Genomic DNA, 17,047 nt, shown 5'->3' on the forward strand with positions numbered 1-17,047 from the left:
CTAACCTTTTCTCTAGTTCCTGGTCCCCTTTTCCTATTGGCCTCAGTTGCTTTAAGGTATCTGCTTTAGTTTCTCTGCGTTAAGGGCAACAAATGCTAGCTAGTTTTTTAGGTGTCTTACCTATCCTCACCCCTCCCTTGTGTGCTCTCGCTTTTATCATGTGCTCATAGTCCAATCCCCTTGTTGTGTTTGCCCTTGATCTAATGTCCACATATGAGGGAGAACCACCAGCAGCACAGCAACTAAGAGATAGCATAGATAAATGGGACCTCATAAAACTAAAAAGCTTCTGTTCATCAAAAGAAATGGTCTCTAAACTGAAGAGAACACCCACAGAGTGGGAGAAAATATTTGCCAATTATACATCAGACAAAGGACTGATAACCAGAATATACAGGGAACTTAAAAAACTAAATTCTCCCAAAACTAATGAACCAATAAAGAAATGGGCATGTGAACTAAACAGAACTTTCTCAAAAGAAGAAATTCAAATGGCCAGAAAACACATGAAAAAATGCTCACCATCTCTAGAAGTAGTTTTTTGCCTTTCACAACATGTGACAAAAATTATAGTGTTAGTAGTTTTTTCAAAAAAGCATGAACTCTCTTTGTTCACTGAACATGTCTTTTGAAACATAAGATATTTTAAAATTCTGTGGAGTAAGTAAGCTAGTGAAACTTTCACAGGTATATGTTCTGCTTGACTAAATATCCAAGTAATGAAATTCAGTTATTGAAAATTTCCAACTTTACCTGTTACCGCTTCTTTATTTATTTATTTTTTTTGTACCTCTTGTTTAGAAGCTTCATCGCAACACTTCTCTAGAGATTTTTCTGACACAGGTCTTTAATCTGAGTAATTTTGTTTCACATTTAAATTCCTATGTTTATTGAGTCAAATATTTTTGTTTACACCAAAGGAAATTTCCAAGATGAGGAAGCTAGTGTATAGTGAAGTTTTTCTATCCATTCCACTTTTTCAATAAAAAGAAACACATTTTAGCCATTTAGCCAAAGAGAAATAAAAGACTCTCATAAGTTAAAACAACAAAACAACACTTTATATGATAAAAAAAATACTGATGCTATATAGAGTTCAATGTAAAATTTTCACGAAATTTTCAGAATGTGTAAAGGGACAACAAAAAGTCCTCCAAATGTTCTAAGTTTATTATTTGTCTACCATTCGAGAGACTTTGGCATAAAGTTTGAGAAGCATAGTCTTATGACTTTATAATTTGTCAGTCACTGATTTCACATCTCAATAATTCACCAATTTTTTCCATTAGCAATAGTACCTCCTCCCAAAATAACATCGCCCTTACTTGTCATGAAGTTCTTTTTGCTTTAAAATAAGAACCTATGTGCTGGATGACCCAGATCCAGATGAAGGGAAATACATACTGGCAGCTATGTCAGTCACTAATTCACAAAGTCTTAATAGGCTCTTTGCAAAAAACCAGTAGAGAATACCTATGTCTCTTTTCCTTGTTTTCTTAATAACCTGACTCACAGAAAAAGGGAAAATGAAATGTCTGCCTGAAATGTAACAATGATAGTGATACTACAAATGTAGAACCTTTACACTGCAGTGATACTACAAATAGATGATCAGTGGTTGAAATGATTGCATTCCCCCAAAGTTTACAGTTTGGAAATTTAACAATGCAACAAAACTGTGAGGTGGAATCTTGAACTGTTGTGAATAGATCGATGTTATGGCAGGTGTGTAGGTTAGCAATAGAGTGAGCAGGTTTGTTATAAAAACAAGTTTGGCTCCCTCTTACTCTCTTATACTATTTTGCCCTTCCCCCTTCTGCAATATGATGACAGCACAAAGGCCCTCAATAGATGTGAGTCCCTCAACCTTGATCCTCCCAGCTTCCAGCAATAAATCACTGTTCTTTACGCTATCTAGTGTCAGGTATTCTGCTGTGGCAATATAAAGTGTAGTAGGAAAGTGGTGAAAATAAAAGCATGGTAATTACAAAAACCATAGACTCTGTTTGAAGATTGCTTTTAAATTTGTAGTGAAGAGAAAGGGATATTATTTCTTCTACAAGAAGCTTGACTATAGAAATAATTTGAAATAAGCCATATTCTGATTACTAGGCTTCCTTCTGTTACATCTAAAACTAGTACTTTTAGAGACTTAATAATTCTACATACGTGAATAATAATAATATAAAAAAAACCTGTCAAGTGTAGCAGTAGCTGTCTCCTTACATTAATGCAGCAAGGTTTCATATTTCAGGCCTGCTTTGCATTCATCCCCACAGCATTTTTGAAGTCTGTTCATGAAAGAGAATAGTACAGGATTTCCTGCAGAATTTAGTATCATTGACTTATTAACTGGTTTCTGTACAATGATTGTGTTATCACACTTATCACTAATGATGACACAGAGAATAATTATCCTCTTACAACCAACCAGAAAGATCATTTTAACTAGGGAAGTTATAATCTTTTATTACTAGCAGTCTACATAACCAGTTCTCTGTTTTCTAGGATTTTATGTTAAAAGAGGTTGTAAAGCAATGTACAGAATACTCTTTCAAGGAGCTGGATATCATTTAAATCAAAGAGAAGATCAAATATAAGCCTGCTCACATTTTACAGGGTTATTTTTTTCCTCAAATTTCCTTCATGTGAAGAATTGGGTGAAATAAATCATCAGATCTTACAAGATTATCAAAGTATTCATTACATATTGTTTCAATAAATTATATGTATAGTTTAATGTGTTAGGCATAAACAGAATCATATAAAACTATGATTTTAAGTAAACTGTCTAAATTGTTGCTATAAATATAATGGCATATTTAAAGAAAATATTACCTAAAATCAATTTTGAGTCACTTTATGGGCAGATGAACCCAAATTAATATTGATATTGTATGCTTCAATTATAACTAAAAGAAAAATCCATTGTCAGAAAGTGTTTGTGTAATGATGTTACTCTAGATTTTTGTTTATTTTATTTTTTATTTTTGTATTAAAGTGATAATTTATTGTAAAAATTATATTATTTAATAACTATTTCAGTTATATAAAATTTTCTAATAGTTCAAAGTCTACATCTGAAATTATATATGAAATATTTTCCTTTTATTAATATTTCTAGAAATGAGATTTCCATGACATAAACTTTCCTTTTTGTCTCTTCATTTACTTTGATCATATTATGAATTGATTGTTTTATCCCTTTCTGCTTATTTATTTTCTCTTTCTCTTTGTTTATTTACTTTCTGTTTTATTTTACTTCATTTTATTTTATTTCTGTTTTATTTTTATTCTATACATAAAATTGATATCATTTTTATTTGTAATAAATAGTTGTAGGCTGAATTATGTTTCCTACTACAAATTCATATGGTAAAGTCCTAACTCCTAATATAATTGTATTTGGAGTGTCATAAGATAAGTCATAACAGTGGGACCCTAATTTAGTAGGACTGGTGATCTTAGAAAAAGAGTAAAGGACACAAGTTTATCTCTTTCTGTTTTATTAGATAAAGGAATGAGGTATGTGTCATATACTTGCACTTTCCAATTAGACATTCTAAAATAGTCACCTGCCAAAGTACATAAAGTCAAGAATACTCAAATACCAATTTTTAAAATTTTTTTCCTAAGTTCACTTGAGAAGTGTATTGTACCAATATCATAACAAGGTTTAAGGCAGGCACATGTCACACAAAGGCATGACACCCAGTCATCAAAAAAGGAATCACGTAGTTTTTATATCACCATGAATCATTATGCTATTCATCTATCTTACTTAACCACGGAGGCTGTGACTGCACAGACCTTCTAATAGCAACATTGTAGCTCACACTCACCATCATGCACATCTTGCATATGATGCATTTTGTATAGGGTAGTTCTTACTGACAGGACATTTTAGTGCTACTCATTTTTGTGACTCATTTAATTGTGAGTTCTTTGTTTGGATGTTTTAGGCATTTGAACACCTATAAAAACAATTTCCCTTTGTGTAATAAAATAACTCTACTTTTTCTAAACAGTGTTACAATGTGTGGTTTTAATTCCTCTCTCTCTCTCTCTCTCTCTCTCTCTCTCTCTCTTTCTTTCTCTCTGTCTCTCTTTCCCCTCTCCTCTTTTCCCTCTCCCTTTCTAAACGTTCACAGTCTTATGATACGATGTTTGTAATGTTAATACTGAACATGTATTCCCTAATAAAAGTGGAATGACAAAGACTAAACATTAAAAAAACATAATTTGTTCTCATACTAATTAACTTGGAAACACCACTTCCTCCTAAGATAATTTTCCTTTTCAAAAGTGAGTTATATACCAATCATTCATTGAATTTTCATTACAATTCATATACACTTTTATTTCCTAAGAAAAAAGTATAACTGGATAAAATTGGACCTTGGTATATTTCTCTATTTTCATGGGTTTTACTGTTAGAAGATAAACTGAGACACTTCACCTTTTTTGATACACATAATAAAAAATTTATTCCGATAAAGCCATAGTAATCTATTAGAACTCACTTCTTTTTTTTTTCTTTTATTATTCATATGTGCATACAAGGCTTGGTTCATTTCTCCCCCCTGCCCCCACCCCATCCCTTACCACCCACTCCGCCTCCTCCCTCTCCCCCCACAATACCCAACAGACACTATTTTGCCCTTATTTCTAATTTTGTTGTAGAGAGAGTATAAGCAATAATAGGAAGGAACAAGGGGTTTTGCTGGTTGAGATAAGGACAGCTATACAGGGTATTGACTCACATTAATTTCCTGTGCATGGGTGTTACCTTCTAGGTTAATTCTTTTTGATCTAACCTTTTCTCTAGTACCTGTTCCCCTTTTCCTATTGGCCTCAGTTGCTTTAAGCTAAACTAAAGGTATCTGCTTTAGTTTCTCTGCGTTAAGGGCAACAAATGCTAGCTAGTTTTTTAGGTGTCTTACCTATCCTCACCCCTCCCTTGTGTGCTCTCGCTTTTATCATGTGCTCATAGTCCAATCCCCTTGTTGTGTTTGCCCTTGATCTAATGTCCACATATGAGGGAGAACATACGATTTTTGGTCCAATCCCCTTGTTGTGTTTGCCCTTGATCTAATGTCCACATATGAGGGAGAACATACGATTTTTGGTCTTTTGGGCCAGGCTAACCTCACTCAGAATGATGTTCTCCAATTCCATCCATTTACCAGCGAATGATAACATTTTGTTCTTCTTCATGGCTGCATAGAATTCCATTGTGTATAGATACCACATTTTCTTAATCCATTCGTCAGTGGTGGGGCATCTTGGCTGTTTCCATAACTTGGCTATTTTGAATAGTGCCGCAATAAACATGGGTGTGCAGGTGCCTCTGGAGTAACCTGTGTCACAGTCTTTTGGGTATATCCCCAAGAGTGGTATTGCTGGATCAAATGGTAGATCCACATCTAGCTTTTTAAGTAGCCTCCAAATTTTTTTCTAGAGTGGTTGTACTAGTCTACATTCCCACCAACAGTGTAAGAGGGTTCCTTTTTCCCCGCATCCTCGCCAACACCTGTTGTTGGTGGTGTTGCTGATGATGGCTATTCTAACAGGAGTGAGGTGGAATCTTAGCGTGGTTTTAATTTGCATTTCCTTTATTGCTAGAATGGTGAGCATTTTTTCATGTGTTTTCTGGCCATTTGAATTTCTTCTTTTGAGAAAGTTCTGTTTAGTTCACTTGCCCATTTCTTTATTGGTTCATTAGTTCCCTATATATTCTGGTTATCAGTCCTTTGTCTGATGCATAGTTGGCAAATATTTTCTCCCACTCTGTGGGTGTTCTCTTCAGTTTAGAGACCATTTCTTTTGATGAACAGAAGCTTTTTAGTTTCATGAGGTCCCATTTATCTATGCTATCTCTTAGTTGCTGTGCTGCTGGGGTCTCATTGAGAAAGTTCTTACCTATACCTACTAACTCCAGAGTATTTCCTACTCTTTCCTGTATCAACTTTAGAGTTTGGGGTCTGATATTAAGATCCTTGATCCATTTTGAGTTAATCTTGGTATAGGGTGATATACATGGATCTAGTTTCAGTTTTTTGCAGACTGCTAACCAGTTTTCCCAGCAGTTTTTGTTGAAGAGGCTGCTATTTCTCCATCGTATATTTTTAGCTCCTTTGTCAAAGATAAGTTGCTTATAGTTGTGTGGCTTCATATCTGGGTCCTCTATTGTGTTCCACTGGTCTTCATGTCTGTTTTTGTGCCAGTACCATGCTGTTTTTATTGTTATTGCTTTGTAATATAGTTTGAAGTCAGGTATCGTGATACCTCCTGCATTGTTCTTTAGACTGAGTATTGCCTTGGCTATTCGTGGCCTCTTGTGTTTCCATATAAATTTCACAGTAGATTTTTCAATCTCTTTAATGAATGTCATTGGAATTTTGATGGGAATTGCATTAAACATGTAGATTACTTTTGGGAGTATCGACATTTTTACTATGTTGATTCTACCAATCCATGAGCATGGGAGATCTCTCCACTTTCTATAGTCTTCCTCAATCTCTTTCTTCAGAAGTGTATAATTTTCCCTGTAGAGGTCTTTCACATCTTTTGTTAGGTTTACACCTAGGTATTTGATTTTTTTTGAGGCTATTGTAAATGGAATTGTTTTCATACATTCTTTTTCAGTTTGCTCATTGTTAGTGTATAGAAATGCTAATGATTTTTCTATGTTGAGTTTATATCCTGCTACCTTGCTATAGCTATTTAGAAATACTTAAAGTGAATGACAGTTGCTACCATCATGACTTGGATTGTAATATACTTTTTATTTTCTTTTTTTATAATCTTGAGTGTTAGAATTTTTTTCTTTTTCTTTTTTTTTAATGGTATTGGAGTATGCACTCAGGGCCTAACACTTACTAGACAGGTGTTCTACTACTTAAGCCATGCCCCCAGTCTATTTTTGCTTTAGTTATTTTTCAAATAAGGTCCTGCATTTTTGTCTGGTGCCAGCCTCAATTTTCAATCCTTTTGTTATGCCTCCCACATGGGTGGGATCGTAGGCACACACCACAACACCCAGCTTATTGATAGGATGGGTTTTGGTAATCTTTTATTTGGGCTGGCCTCAAATCATGATCCTCTCCATCCTCACCTCATAAGCCTACACACTCATGAACCACCATGCTTAATTCAAAATGTTGAACTCTTTATAAAGTTCAATTAGGTATATATCATATATGTAGGTACATATATGCTTCTTAAAAATAGTTGTCATTTTTTAACAAAAATGTAAGTCAATTAAAAAGTTGAAGTAGAAGTAAAATTTTTATTACTCTAGTAATAATTTAAGGAATTGTTGAAGACTGTCATTTTTCTGCAGCACAGAATTTTATGAACTAGTAAAAAAAACTTATATAAGACTTATATTTGTTTGTCTTTATCAAACTGGGTAAGAAATGACAGAACTGTTGAAGTCTGGGCTCTGCTTCCAGTAGCAAGATACAAATAGAGTAATAATGATTCAACAGGAAGAGTATTTCAATTTCAGCTGCAGTCCAAGTTCCAAGTTAATGCTTCACATTCAAGATTTTAAGTATCTTGGCCTTGTTTTTAGAGACCAAACTGCCACTCAGGCTGGAGAGAAGAGCCAAGCACAGAAAAACAAAGAAAACTCAGGATATAGCAACAAAGGGCCAAAGTATTTGATTATATTGACATCTGACAATATTAGCACTCCCAAAAATGAATCAAACATTGAGCTGTGCAGAAGATATTAGAGGCAGAATATACAAGAGGCACTGATAAAAGTGTCTGTGTAGAAGAATATCACACACAAGAATAAGACACTTGATCAACAATTGACCCTCTCAATGATGCTTTAAAGAGATCCAGAAAAAGCATAAACATTCTTGACTCAATTGGAATAAAGATTGTTCTTTCATTTATTATGAATTGTAAGAAGACAGTGAATTATGGCTCTATTTACCTTGTATGTTTTCTTATAATGTTGTATATTACAATGTGTATGTGGCCCATCATAGAGCATTATTTGCTTGTTCTCCCTAAAGTTCCTTGTCACCTAAGCCTTACACATTTAGTAGAACTTATTATGAGTTTTAAAGTCAAATAAGCAAAGAGAAATAATTTGCACTACTTATAAAATTCTATCACTTCAAGACATTTCTATTTAGATCTAGTTAAAGTATATGGGTGATTTTGGTAAAAGACACACTATGTAAATAATACACTGATAAGAATGTATAATTGTACTTGAGTCTAATTATTTCACTTTCTGCTCTCCAAAGTAATTGATTGTATTTTTTTCTTTCTTATTGTGAAGTCTCTACAAATAAATCTCACAATTGATACCACATTACACAAAAGTGGCACCAAAAATGAGAAAAAGTTTGAAAAATCTGCTTTTTCTGCTTGGAAATTAACTCTTTTCAAATAATTGTTGACAAAGCAACCAAATACAAATTACCCAAGTGAATAGTGTTACATGATAAGAAGCAAATACTTCACTTATGGTCTTACTTGACTGTCTTTTCATTCTTGCCTATAAAACCTGATTGTTTAGTTGTCAGCATTTCTGACATTTTCCTAAGAGGAAACAGCATCAAATGAAGAAAAATAAATCCTGAACACCTAGCATTTATCAAGCTCAATTAAATGTCTTGTTAAATTTTTCAAGCATTTTTTTGTTTCTTAGTTTGTTCTTCTAGTAGTAGAAAAGAAACTCAAACATCCTACATAAGTTATCATTGTTGTTAAGTTCCCATTCAGGCAAAGTTACTTAAAGAGCTTTTAAACACTATTGCTCTCTTTTTTTGAGAAACAGTCACAAAAGAATTGAGTTAGAGAGGTCAATATGCAGAATAGAGAGGCCTAGTACATTCCTGTGTTTTCACAACTTTGAAATTCATGGCTCAGGCAGAGAAAGGTTATAAGGAAAAGCAAGAGAGGGCATCAGTAAACAATAAAAAGTTAAAAATCAGATGAAATCCACTAATATTTAACTTTAGGTTTATAAATGAAACAATGAACTCTAACATAAGAGCACTGAGCAAAATAGTAGGAAAGGGAGAGACTCCCCTTAATGTGGCTACAAGCAAAAGAGAAAAGGGCAAAAATCAGAAAAATCCACAGGCACCCACCAGTCAGCATTCTTCAAAAAGGAAAGTCAAGGTGGGAAATCTACATAACGAGCAGAGCAGCAGGCAGATGCAAGTGAACCACCCCCTTGAACTTTATTAGTGAAATAGATGGGATTCATCATAGGGAAAGCAAAAGTCAAATTTCTTAGCTGGGAAGAGCAGTAGACTCTGCTAGTTTTCTTTCTTCTCTCTCTCTCTCTTTTCAAATCTCGTAGACTTCTTCCCTTCAGTACCTACACAAATAATGACCCTGAGAAGTATGGACCCAGAAAATTGGTATGACTTGGTCTCTGGTCTCTGATTTACTGACACAATTTACTTAGGTGGGACGTACAAGCTGGAGCCTACTTGCAGAATCAAGCCGAAATACTAAAACAATACTAGCAGAGAGTGAAGACTCCAGAAGTGATAATGTAGGTGGAGTTGCAGCACAAACTTTGAACTCTGGCAAAAGGAGAGACAAGTATCAAGGTGCTAAAACATAGAATTGTGAGGCTAGGGCAATCATGATCAATTAGCATCTCATGCCTTAACCATCAAGTGCAAAATGCTTTGTCTTGACTCCTTTGCAAAAATCCAGAGTCTGTTGCACTTGCTACTCTTGGGCATTTCCATGATAGACTGACACAAGTAGAAAGGTTCAGGCTCTAGAAGAAATCTAGCCTGGGGGCTCCTCTGACTCACCTGGCAGGAATAGTTTGAAGAAAGACCTTGATTTCTCTCATCAGCAGACCTCTGTACATGTAAACAATGTCCTGAATTCCACCCAGAAAGGAAGGCAGATCAGGGTTCAGTCTGTAAACAGTATCTTCTGCTTTGACTTGTTCAAGGATAGGAAAAACAAAAACAAAAAAAGTCCTCCACACATTCCAATGAAAACTGAAAAGATAACCCTAGGGAACGGAAATCTACATTCTTTTCCTCACTGTGGAAGAAATATTGGCTGATGTTTATTTCTTATACTTGTTATTGGTTTATTATAGCTGTTTTGTTCTTTTCTTTTTCTCTTTTGACCATTTTCTTTCACTGTACTTATTTTATCCTGTTTTCATTCACCATTATTCTAATATTTCCTCTACCTACATGCCATATTCTTTTCTACTATTTTCTACTTTGCATCTTTCTTCCTTTTGAGTAGTTAACTATTAATACCTTTACTCTAGTAACTTTAAAGTTGTTAGTCTATCCTATAAATATCCTAGTTCATTTTCTCTAATCTTATTGGGGGATAGTTCATACTTCCAATTGTTTTACATTACATTTAAATATGTGATGTTTTTGAGTTAGTGTTTTGTTACTTCCACATGACTTCTCTCATTTGAATGATAGTAGTGATTGTGACCCCAAGAGAAGACTCTCCACTAAAATTTTAAATAAATATTCTACATGCAGAAAATGAAAGCATACAGGTCCATGAGAGGATATGAAGTATTAAAGCACAGAAGAAGAGAAGACAAGTAATCAGAGACTGACATTGATTCAGCTGCACACACTTACATCCTTAAACAACAAAAACAATCAAATGGCAGGAGTCACCACATACCTATCAATATTAACACTGAATGTCAAGGAACTTAACTTTCCCATCAAAAGACCGCATTTGGCAAACTGGATTAAATGGAAGATCCAACAATCTGTTGTTTACAAGAGACCCATCATACTGATAGAAATAAACACTGGCATAGGGTGAAAGGCTGGAAGAAGATTTAGCAAGCTAATTGCCCATGAGAAAAAGGCAGAAGTAGCAATACTTGTACCAAAGTATACTTCAAACTTACATTAGTCAAAAGAGTCAAAGTAGATCACTTCATACTAATAGAAGAGGCAATACATCAAAAGAAAATACAATTATCAATCTATACGAACCCAATATCAGTGCACCCAACTTCATCAACCTTATACTCAAGGACTTAAAAGCACATATAGACTCCAACACAGTGGTAGTGGGAGACTTTAATACCCCTCTGTCACCAATAGATAGGTTATCCAAACAAAAAAATTAACAAAGAAATCCTAGAATTAAATGACACCATAGATCAAATATACCTAACTGATGTGTACAGAATGTTTCACCATGAAACAGCACCAAATATATTCTTCTCATCAGTCCTTGGAACTTTCAACAGAATACACCATATTTTAGCACACAAAGCAAGCCTAAACAAATACAAGAAAATAGAAACAACCCCCTGCATACTATCTGATCACAATGCAATAAAACTAGAACTAAACAATAAAAGCAAATAATTGGAGGCTGAACAACACACTGCTCAACAATCAGTCAGTCACAGTAGAAATAAGGGAGGAAATAAAAAAGTTGCTGGAATTTAATGAATATGAAAACAACCCATCAAATGAAAACACAGCAAAGGTAGTCCTAAAAGGAAAGTTTATAGCCATGATTGTGTATATGAAAACACAGAAAGATTTCAAATAAATGACCTAATGTTACATCTCCAACTCTTAGAAAAATAAAAATAAGCTAAACCCCAAACAAGCAGGAGAGAAATAATAAAAATAAGTGCCAAAATGAATGAAATAGACACCAAAAAAACCAACAACAAAAATAGAAAGAATCAACAAAACAAAAAGCTGGTCCTTTGAAAAAATAAAGAAGATCTACAAGCCCCTGGAATATCTGACTAAAATGAGAAAGGAAAAGACCCAAATTAGTAAAATCAGAAACAAAAAAGAAGAGACGACAATAAACACCAACGAAATCCAGGGAATCATTAGGGATTACTTTGAGAACCTCTATTCAAGTAAGTTGGAAAATATAGAAGAAATGGAAAAGTTTCTAGATTCTTATGACTATCCAAAACTGATTCAAGAGGATATTAACCACCTAAACAGATCTGTAGCAAGTAATGAAATTGAAGCAGAATTGTCTCCCAAAAAAGAAAAGTGCAGGACCAGACAGATTCTCCACTGAATTCTACCAGACCTTTAAAGATAAACTAATACCAACACTCCTTAAACTTTTCCATGAACTAGAAGGGGAAGGAACACTGCCTAACTCATTTTGTGTAGCCAGTGTTACACTCAACACAAAACTGGTCAAGGACACACCAAAAATGAGAAGTATAGGCCAAACTCCTTAATGAATATTGATGCAAAAATCCTCAAAATAATGGCAAACCAAATCCAAAAACATATCAGAAAGATCATCCAGCATGACCAAGTTGGCTTCATCCCAGGGATGCAGGGATGGTTCAACATATGCAAATCATTAAATGTAATATAGCACATTAACAGAAGCAAAGACAAAAACCACTTGATTGTCTCAATAGACACAGAAAAATGCTTCAATGAGATTTAACACCATTTCATGATAAAAGTGCTGAGGAAACTAAGAACTGATGGAGTATACCTCAACATTATAAAGGTTATATATGACAAGGCTATAGCCAACATCATACTTAATGGGGAAAAATTGAAACCATTTCTGCTAAAGTCAGAATGAGACAAGGGTGGCCACTCTCCCCAGTCCTATTCAACATAGTTCTAGGTTTCCTAGCCACAGCAATAAGAAAAGAAGAAGAAATCAAAGGAATACAAATAGGTAAAGAAGTAGTCAAACTATTCCTATTTGCAGATGACATGATCTTATACTTTAAAAACCTGAAAAACTCCACCCAAAAACTCCTAGACACTGTAAACAGCTTCAGCAAAGTAGCAGAATACAAAATTGCATGTTCTCCCATATAAGCAGATTATAGACTTAAAACAAATATAGTAATATTAGGGACATGGTCACACAATAAAGGGAGACTGAGCATGGGAGGGATAGGGCAAGGGAAGGAAACCAAAAACTTGAATGTGGTTGATATAATCACTGTGTAGGAACTAACATAGTAATCTTAAACTGGCAGAGGCCAATATGGGAAGGAGACTAGGAAGTAGTGAACAGGTCTGGTAGAGATGAACCAATTTGAGTTGTAATACACATATGCATGGAAACAACACAAGAAATTTACCTACATAGCTATCTTTATCTCAAACTAACAAAAATGCCATGTTTTCTCATTGTCTTTTATGTTTTTTCTTCTACAAAATCAGAGAACAAAAAGGTAGAACAGGTTCTACACCCAGGCGAGGAGGAGAAGGAGTGGGAGGCAGGAGGCCCAAATAATGTATACATATGTAAATAAGTGCAAAAATAATTTTAAAAATAAGTAAAATAAAAATAAATAAATAAATATCAAAGAGACATCCAGTCCACAGATGGGCAAATTGCAACGCAGAAATACAAGAAATATGAAAAACAAAGAGAAGATGAAACCTCTTAAAAATCATACCTCCCCAATAATTGGATTTAAAGATGGTGAAATGGATGAAACATAAGATAAAGAATTAAAATGTCAACTTTAAAATTATCAAAGACCTCAAAGATGATGCAAACAAATAGGTCGATGAACTAAGAAAGTCAGTTCAAGAGTTAGAATAAGAAAGTCACAAATACAGATGACAACTTAAGCAAGAATGTTGAGATTCTGAAAAAAAATGGAAATTAAATGCTCAATAAATTATATTTTAAAAACTCAGTGGAAATAATCAATAGACTATACCAAGCACAAAAAAGAATATTGGGAACAGACGGCAAGGAAAAGGAAATGGTACATTCAGAAAAAAATAAACAAACCTGGGCACAACTATCAAGAACTCTAGGACATGATAAAGAAGTCAACCCTAAGAATACATGACATAGAAGAAGAAACTGAAGACTTTATAAGGTGAAGAGACCTACCATGTTCGTGGATCAGTACAATTAATATTGTGAGAATGGCTATACAACTAAAAGAAATATACATATTTAATTCAATTTCCATCAAAATCCCAATGTCCATCATTGGAGAAATGAAAATTCAATATAAAATTTTATGTTCAAGCACAAAATCCCCCAAATAGCAAAAATAATCCTCAGGAAAAAGAAAATGCTGGAGGTATAATAATATTTCACTTCAAATTATAATGCAGAATCATGGTAACAAAGACAATACAGTATTGACACAAAAACAGACACACAGAACAAAAAAATAAAATAGAAGAGTCAGAAACAAACCCAAACAGCTTTATCCAATTCTGGATAAAGATGCCAAAAATACACAGGGGAAAAAAGACAGCCACTTCAACAAATGATGGTGGGAAATCCTGATTCACCATGTACAAAGATCAGTGCAAATGGATCGAAGAATTTAATCTAAAACTTGGAAACTACTGCAGGAAAAAAAAAATAAGGAAATCACTTCAAGAAATAAGCACAGGCAGCTATTTCCGTAATAGGATTCCAATAGTTCAAGAAATAAGGGTAAAAATTGAAAAATGGGATTGTATCAAATTAAAAAGCTTCTGCACTTCAAAGGAATCAATTATCAGAGTGAAGTAATACAGAATAGGGGAAATTCCTCTCAACTATTAATCTGAGAAGGGATTAATGTCCAAAATGTCTAAAGAGCTCAAAAAAATTAAACCAGAGGAACAATAATCCAATTTAAAAATGGGCAAATGAATGGAGCGATTTTCAAAAGAACAGAACTACAAGTGGTCAATAAGTACAAGAAAACATGTTCAACATTGTTAGGCATAAAGGAAAAACAAATCAAAACTAGATTCATCTCACTTCAGTAAGGATGGCTATCATCAAGAAAACAAACAACAAATGCAAATATGAATATGGCGGTTGGGGAAGAAGGAACCCTCATACACTGTTGGTGAGAATGTAAATTAATTCAGTCACTATGAAAATCAGTACTAAATCAAAAAACTAAAAATAGAACTACCATATGATCTTGCTTTACCACTCCTAGCAATATACCCAAAGGAATGTAAGTCAGCAAACATTAGAAACAACTGCACACCCATGTCTACTGTCACAGTATTCACAGTAACCAAGTGATGAGATTAGTTTAGGTGCCAAATGAATGGATTATGAAAATGTGGTAGTTGTATATTTACACAATAGAGTAGTATCTAGCCATAAAGAAGAATGGAACCCTGTCATTTTCAGGAAAATGGACAGAACTAGAGATCATCATGTTAAGCAAAATAAGTCAGACTCAGAAAGACAAGTATCACATGTTTTCTCTCACATGCAGAGTCTAGATCCATAAATAAGAACACACAAAAAGGTATGGACCGAAATGGGAATTTGGGATTAGGGAGCAGAAAGGAGAAGAGGACAATGGAGGATGGTTAGGGGTGCACAGGAACAAAGTGCATTTATATACATGTGTGGGAATATAATGAATCACATTATTTTGTACATCAAAAACAATGCATAACCTATTTGTATACTACGTACAAACTGAGGCTAAGTCAGCTTGTGAACATCTAGGAAAGAATAATCATTAAGGGAAAACCTAAAATCTCTTCATTTATTTACCAAATTATTGATAAATTTAACATTTTAGACTATTTATCAGTGTGTTTAAGAATCTAGAAATATCAACAAAGAATTGTTTGCAAATAAAGGGGACACACACATACAAATGCTGAGTTGTGATCTCCTGCAATTTTAAGGAGAAATATTCCATTTCTGTGCAATTGAGGGAATTCCTAAAATAGTGGACTATTAAAGGGAGTTTAATAGTTGCTATTTGCTATCATTAAGTTTATTAAGTAGTATCTATTTTAAGATGAAGACTAGTAAATCCATTAGAAAACCTGGGCAATGCATATTTATAAATATTCTAGGAAGAAATGATGGAAGAGTTATAAGATTTATGTTTGAATTTATTATAGATAAGAATAAGGAAAACAAGGTTAAAAACTAAATTGTAAAACTCATGAAATTTGACAAGACACTTCACAGGCATTTGTTTTTTCCACAGCAGTTGGTCACCAAACTGAGTTGAAGTGCTTTGAAGAAGTGCTGATATATACATCTTGGTAAGATAAAATGGGCCTAAGAAAGAAAAGCTATAAATAGAAATTCACAAAGAAGAAAATAGTCACTATGCAAAGAAATATATTCACAATTTTGTTGGGTTTTTTTTTAGAAAAATGAAATCAGGAGGTAAATTATACCTAAATTATCACTCATTGTGTACTACTGACTATACTGGCTTTATAAATAAAATGTAGATAAAAGGGAAATAACAGCTTTTATTATCCACTGAAAGGAGAAAGCAGGTAGTCACAGAAATAATCATGTTTAGAAACTGATACTGCCTAAGAAATAAGGAAACTTGTGCTCTGAGATAAAGGGGTGTATATCAGTAAGAGGACCATGTTGGACTTATTTTGAAAATTACATTTTAAACCAAAACCTTATTAATGATAATGAATTACCTATGCAAAAGAATTTTGAGCATGCAGTAGAGGAAACTAATGGAGACATGTACTTCACATAATAACAGATGAAAGTATAAAGGCAGAAAAAAAATTTCAGGCCTTGAATAAAAGCCAGGGTAGGTGGACAGAAAGAAGTGTGAGTGAATAAGAGTGACTGGAAGGATACCAGGAAGGCAAGCTTAACATTTTTTGTTGGTTTTTTTGGTTGGTTCTTTTTTTAGTGGTGGGGGGGGCTGGGATTGTACTACTTGAGCCACACCTCTGCTCCTTTTGCTCTGTTTATTTTGGAGATGGAACTATTTCCTGGACTAGCCTCAAAGTGCAATCCTCTGAATCTCAACCTCCCAAAGTAGCTAGAATTTTAGGAGAAAGCCACCAGCACCCCAACATCATATATAATATATGTATAATGCAAATCATTTTTTGATGTGACTGGATCAAAAAGTGGTGTACTCTACCACTTGTGCCATACCTATACTCCCCAAATTTTTATACTGAATGCAATGCAAATTGTTAATCACATTCAAAATTGTTAATTAGAATAATAACATCACCAGATTTATATTTTAGGATTATTTTAGCTGCTATGAGTAGATTAGATTGCTAAGGAGAGAGTAGAAGAGTATTAGGGA

The 17,047-nt window shown here is 34.0% G+C and overlaps 1 protein-coding gene and 1 non-coding gene across 2 annotated transcripts in view; both read right to left on the reverse strand.

Annotated features, from left to right (window-relative positions):
* Adgrl3 (adhesion G protein-coupled receptor L3) overlaps positions 1-17,047 on the reverse strand; it is a 1,316,738-nt gene that overhangs the window by 101,506 nt on the left and 1,198,185 nt on the right. The gene's annotated exons all lie outside the window — the stretch shown is intronic.
* Positions 3,641-3,740, reverse strand: LOC141411293 (small nucleolar RNA U13). The gene has a single exon (XR_012436083.1). It is a non-coding gene; the product is annotated as a small nucleolar RNA U13 (small nucleolar RNA).

This window comes from Castor canadensis, chromosome 9, assembly GCF_047511655.1.
Source record: "Castor canadensis chromosome 9, mCasCan1.hap1v2, whole genome shotgun sequence".
In the NCBI taxonomy this organism is placed as follows: domain Eukaryota; kingdom Metazoa; phylum Chordata; class Mammalia; order Rodentia; family Castoridae; genus Castor; species Castor canadensis.